Genomic DNA, 6000 nt, shown 5'->3' with positions numbered 1-6000 from the left:
CGGTCTCACGGCGAGAGGGCGCCCGGCCGGAAGTTGCGTCACTTCCGGTTCCGGCGGCTCCCGCGGTCTCACGGCGAGAGGGCGCCCGGCCGGAAGCCCCCTCACTTCGGGCTCCGGCAGCGCTCCTACCGGCCGCTGTATCTCGCGGCTGTCGTTGCTCCCGTGGAGAGCCAGGCGCCCCCTCTTCCGAGGAGGCCGCCAGATTTCTTTTTTCTCCCTAAGAAAGGTTTTCCTTTCCCAAGAAAACATTGGAATTCACGCCTGGTGGACAAAAATTTCAAAGTCTGACCCTACAAGAAAATTGGCGGGACTGTGGAAGCTCGACTGCTCTGTGGGCGTTGCCCGGCCCCGCTGCAGAAGCAAGCGGTCCCGGCGCGGGCTGGAGCCTCGGCACAGCCCGGGCGCGGGAGAGTGGGGGCGGCCCGGCTTCCCCGGTTCGGAGCGGCCGGGTTGTCCCCGCCCCGAAAGCCGGCTGACAGCCTGGCGGGAGGGAGTCTTCCGCGCTTGCGCAGCGGAACGCGCGTCCCGTCCCGCGGGGGCGGGGCTGGGGGCGGGGCTGGGGGCGGGGCTCGGGTCCCGGAGCCCGTGCGAGTCCGCGCGCGGGCCTCTGCGGCGGCCCCTGCGGCGGGCCCTGCGCGACCGTGGACCGGGCCCTGACGACGCGGGCGAACGGGCGGTTGGCTCGTGCGGGACGGCCCCGCGGACACGCGCGCAGCCCGGGGCCGCGGAAGCGTTTGGGGAGCTTCCGGGGAAGGTCCCGCAGGTTTCTCGGCGAGCGGAGCGTGAGGCCGCGTCTCCGCGGTCGGTTCCGGGCGGAGGGTTCGGCGGGTTCTGTGCGGGCCGCAGCGCGCTCTTCCCGGGGCAGTGTCCGGCCCGTTCGCGTGTGTGCGTGACTCGCTCCCCGCCGCGTCCCGCGGGGGCAGGGTCGGCGCGTGGCCGGCGGAGCTTCCAGCCCGGACGGACGCGGGCGCGGGCGGCGCCGCGGGGCGCGCGAGGACCCTCCGGGAGCCGGGCCGGAGCCTGCGCCGCGATGCTGCGGGGGCGGCGGCGTCGAGTCTGCGCGCACCGCGCCCGGCCGGGACCGCGGGAGGCGGCTCCGCGCTCGCTGGTGTCGGCAGGGGCTGAGGGGCCGCCCCCGCAGCCGAGGACACCGGGTCCGCCTCCGGCCGACTCCTCGCTGATGCCCCAGGGACGCCGGCTGCCGAGCTCTCTCTTTGTCTCGGGGGAGAGGGAGGAGCCCGCGGGGAGGCGGACGGACTCGGGACCAGTCCGCCCGTCGGAACCCGTGCCGGTGCCCGCGTCCCCGGGAAGCGCCGTCCGTGCCTCTCCCTCGCAAGCCTTGGCTTCGGGGAGAACCGAAGGGCCCGAGTCACGGTCCGTGCTTTGGGGATTGGGAGCAGGTCAGCTTGGCTGTGGGTTGGGGACGGCCGTGTGCTGTCGTGTCACCCTCGTGTGTAACGGCAGACGCCGCCCTAGCGCGCTGAAAGCCCCGGGCCGAATTCGGAGGAGGACCTGCAAAGGATGACCTGTACTGCAGCGCGGTTGGGCCCGGGTACCAGTTGGAGAGGTCAGGGGACCCCTAAATGGCTCCTTTGGATTCCTGCCTCCCATTCAGGTGCCTCCCAATTAGGGATCTTGGTTTGGTTCCGTCGCTGAAACGCCAGCTTCGGGGAGGAACCAGAAGCGAGGAAGCCTTCAGTTTAACTGGCGAAGCCAACTTCTAGAGCGGGGCCATGCTGGCAGGTCCTCCGGGCTTCGTTGAGTCGAAGTCCCAGGAAGATGAGGAGTATTACTTCTGTTCCCAAAGAAGGTCCACGAGGGTCTATTTTAATTTTTTGTATTATTTCTTAAAGATTGTATGCATTTATATGAGCGAGTGTGCGCGCGTGCGGGGACACACACCCACGCAGGCGGAGGGGCCGAGGGGGAGGGTGAAATAGCCTCCCTGCTGAGCAGCACGCTAGACTCCGGGACCCTAATATCCTGACCTGAGCCCAAGGCACCCATTTTTTTTTTTAAATTTTAAACTATTTTTCTAAGATTTTATGTATTTATATGACAGAGATCAGAAGGAGGTAGAGAGAGGGGAAAGCAGGCCCCCGCTGAGCAGGGAGCCCGATGTGGGGCTGGATCCCCGGACCCTGAGATCATGACCTGAGCCGAAGGCCTGAGCCAAAGGCAGAGGCTTAACCCACTGAGCCACCCAGGTGCCCCCAAGGCAGCCATTAAGCCTTTAACGGACTAACCAACCCAGGCGTCCCACGAGGACATGTTTTAAATAAATGATGCAGCGAGCTGAAAATCAACCAGAGGGAAAAGACCTGTTTTGCAGAGAGAGCCAGAGACAAACAGGGGTGGGTGGGGAATGTTACTCGAAGCTTTGAATCTGCTCCCACCTCTGCCTCCACCTCCTGCTCCTGTTTCTGCCCCCCCCCCCCCCCCCCCCGGGGACTCGGCTCACACAGCTGCTCCACCGTGCTGGGTGCTTGCCCGTGCCTCTGGCTTCTGCCGCTGCTCCTCCTCCCCTCATGATCAAGGAGTGCAAAGCACCCCAAGAGACTGGGCCCCTCCTTAACGGTGTTCAGGATAAAGTGCCTCCCAAAGCGCCTCCCAAATTAACGTGAAGGAACCCCAGGGGCACCCTGGGCTTGAATTGAGCTAACCTCAGACCCCCACAGGTGCCCCAGGTAAAAAGTGACAGCGGGGAACAAATCAGTGGTCTTTTAGTGGATGCAAGTGTGACGTGTCCAGTATTAAACCTAATTCATTGCTGTTGGTTTAATTAAAATAAACATGTTTTTAGAGTTGTCTGCATGGAATACAATACATTAGCTTTTACTCTACCTGAGTTTATTAATTAAAGTCATTATGGGGGCGCCTGGGTGGCTCAGGGGGTTAAAGCCTCTGCCTTCGGCTCAGGTCATGATCCCAGAGTCCTGGGATCAAGCCCCACGTCTGGCTCTCTGCTCCGCGGGGAGCCTGCTTCCTCCTCTCTCTCTGCCTGCCTCTCTGCTTACTTGGGATCTCTGTCTGTCAAATAAATAAATAAAATCTTAAAAAAAAATAAAATCATATTATATCTGTTGTATTGTCAACAAAAATGACTTTTTTGTCTCATAAAGTTTTCATAAGTAATTGTTATAATCAAGTAGGTTGAATAAATAAAAAGGCATATAGCTTTCAAAATCTTTGGCAACCTTGAACTTTTGCTAAGTTAAATGATAAATTGGGCTGAACTTACTGGATATGTAATTCTTTTCTAAATAAGATAATATACTAAAACATTATTCGATAAACAGGCTTATCTGCTTCTGGCTTCTTAATACAGAGAAACTTGGGTCTGCTAATAAACACAGTTTATACTTAATTGAAAGATTGTGCTATAATACATATGTTTTTAGAAATTATGAAATGTATTAATAAATTTGCCCCCTGCAGAATCCTGGTGTAACAGTTCACAATTGGTTACTACTTAATTTTCACTGGAGAGGAAGGTTTCTAAGAGTTCAAATTCTGCTAAGTGTAGTGAAGACTGATGGAAATAAGGAAAGCAGCTCCTTATGTAGGAAAGAAAGAGATGTGTAAGAATGGGGGGAGGGGCGCCTGGGTGGCTCAGTCAGTTAAACAAATCAGGTCAAGATCCCAGGGTTCTGGAACCAAGTCCCACATTGGGCTCCCTGCTCAGCCAGGAGCCTGCTTCTCCCTCTCCCTGCTGCTGCCCCTACTTGTGCTCTCTCTCTTGCTGTCAAATAAATAAAATCTTAAAAAAAAAAAAAAAAAAGGTAAAGTGGCAATCTCCCTGATTTCTCTTAAAAAAAAAAAAAAAAAGAAAAAGAAATGAGAATGGGGCGCCTGGGTGGCTCAGTCATGAAGCCTTCAGATCGGGTTATGATCCCAGAGTCCTGAGCGTCTCTCACCCTGCTCCGGGAGTCTGCTTCTCCTTCATCCTGCTCGTGCTAGCTCTCGCTCACTCTCTCAAATAAATAAATAAATCTTTAAAAAGAGAAAAGAGAATACACTTTTCTTCAGGTAAAAGAAAGTAATTTTGTCCTAAAAGGAGACTGGTTATATAGAAAAAAAGGCTTAGGACAAAATCTGAATGAAAAAGTTGTGGAAGGTTTGTGAAGGTTTGTGTTTTTCAAATGGGAAAAACTAATTTTATGTGTGCTCAAAACTAAGATGGAAATGAATGGATTTTAAAAGTATACTTGTATAAGACTGAAATTCTGTTTTTCTTTCTATTAAAAAAAGTTTTCTGGAATTGTTGGTCAATTTTTTTTTTTTGTTAAGATTTTTATTGATTTATTTGACAGACATCACAAGTAGGCAGAGAGAGAGGGGGAAGCAGGCTCCCCGCTGATGCCGGACTTGATTCTAGGACCCCAGGATCATGATCTGAGCCGAAAGCAGAGGCTTTAACCCACTGAGCCATCTGGGCACCCTTGTTGGTCAGTTCTTGATAAAATACTTTCTTATACTTGATATGATAGTTACTTGATAAGAAAGTATAAACAAAGTTTTTTTTCTTTGTGCAGAAAACCGAAGTTTCTATGTTTTGCCTTTATCAGGTCTTTACTTAAGAGAACTAAAACTCAAATATTAAAGGAGCTAAGTTTTGCTAACTATATAACCTTCTGGAGACTCTCTTATTGCCACCTTCGTTAAATAGTTAATCAAATATTAAGTGTTATAGGGGCGGCAGGGTGGCTCAGGGGGTTAAAGCCTCTGCTTTCAGCTCAGGTCATGATCCCGGGGTCCTGAGATGGAGTCCCGAATCCGGCTCTCTGCTCAGCGGGGAGCCTGCTTCCCGCCCCCGCCCCCCCCCCCCCCCCCCCCCCCGCCTCCCGCCTGCCTCTCTGCCTACTTGTGATCTCTGTCTGTCAAATAAGTAAATAAAATCTTAAAAAAAACTTAAAAAAATTAAGTGTTATAATGTCCTATTTAGGCATATGTTTTAGAACTTTCAGGTTTTTTATTTTTTTTTTAATTTTTTTATTTTTTTTATTTTTTTAAAGATTTTATTTATTTATTTGACAGAGAGAGATCACAAGTAGGCAGAGAGGCAGGCAGAGAGAGAGGAGGAAGCAGGCTCCCTGCTGAGCAGAGAGCCCGATGCGGGACTCGATCCCAGGACCCTGAGATCATGACCTGAGCCGAAGGCAGCGGCTCAACCCACTGAGCCACCCAGGCGCCCCTTTCAGGTTTTTTAAAACAAACTTCCCTAGATTCAATTTCTAAATGAAGTCTTTTTGACTCATTAAGCTCTTTTATTTGGTATGTCAAGTTACTGATGAGCCTGGTTTGAAGCATTGCTAGTTCTCTAAAGTTTGTTCTTCCAAATTTAAGGAAATTTTCTCTTAGGATATCTGTGACTGATGGAAATATGATAACATATTCCTTTGTGAATAAATTTAATCATTTAACTTTTCTCCCTACTCAAACCCTCGTGAATTCAGAAACTCTAAGTATTCTTTCTTTCATGACAATTAAAATTATTTGCATAAATTTGGCAAAATTCTGTTCTTCTTGTAACAGGACACCATTGGAAATATTCATTATACTACCAAGGCTTTGACTGGAATGCCATATTGGAGAGAGACATACATAGAATTAGATTTGACTAGGCAGCTTTAAGGAATTAAGGTTGACTTTACAGAGTCATTAAAGCTCCTTGGGGATGTCAGTGGGATATCTTGCATAGGAAGTCCCCAGCAACCTTGCTAGGTGAGTCAAGAATGTCACTTCCTGGCAGGTACTGGAAACTTTAAAATATTTGGGGGGATCTCAAGAAGAAGAATTCACCCAAATCTACAGGTATTACAGGCAAATCTGACACAAGTATTTGGCTTGGCTTCTGGCCTCAGGACACTATTAGAAGTTCAATCTGGGGGGCTTGGGTGGCTCACTCAGTTAAGCTTCTGCCTTTGGCTCAGGACGTGATCTCAGGATCCTGAGATCAAGCCCTACATCCGGCTCCCTGCTCACCAGGGAGTCGTCTTC

The sequence above is a fragment of the Mustela lutreola genome, chromosome 6, assembly GCF_030435805.1.
Source record: "Mustela lutreola isolate mMusLut2 chromosome 6, mMusLut2.pri, whole genome shotgun sequence".
Taxonomy (NCBI): Eukaryota; Metazoa; Chordata; class Mammalia; order Carnivora; family Mustelidae; genus Mustela; species Mustela lutreola.
This window is presented reverse-complemented; position numbering follows the sequence as displayed.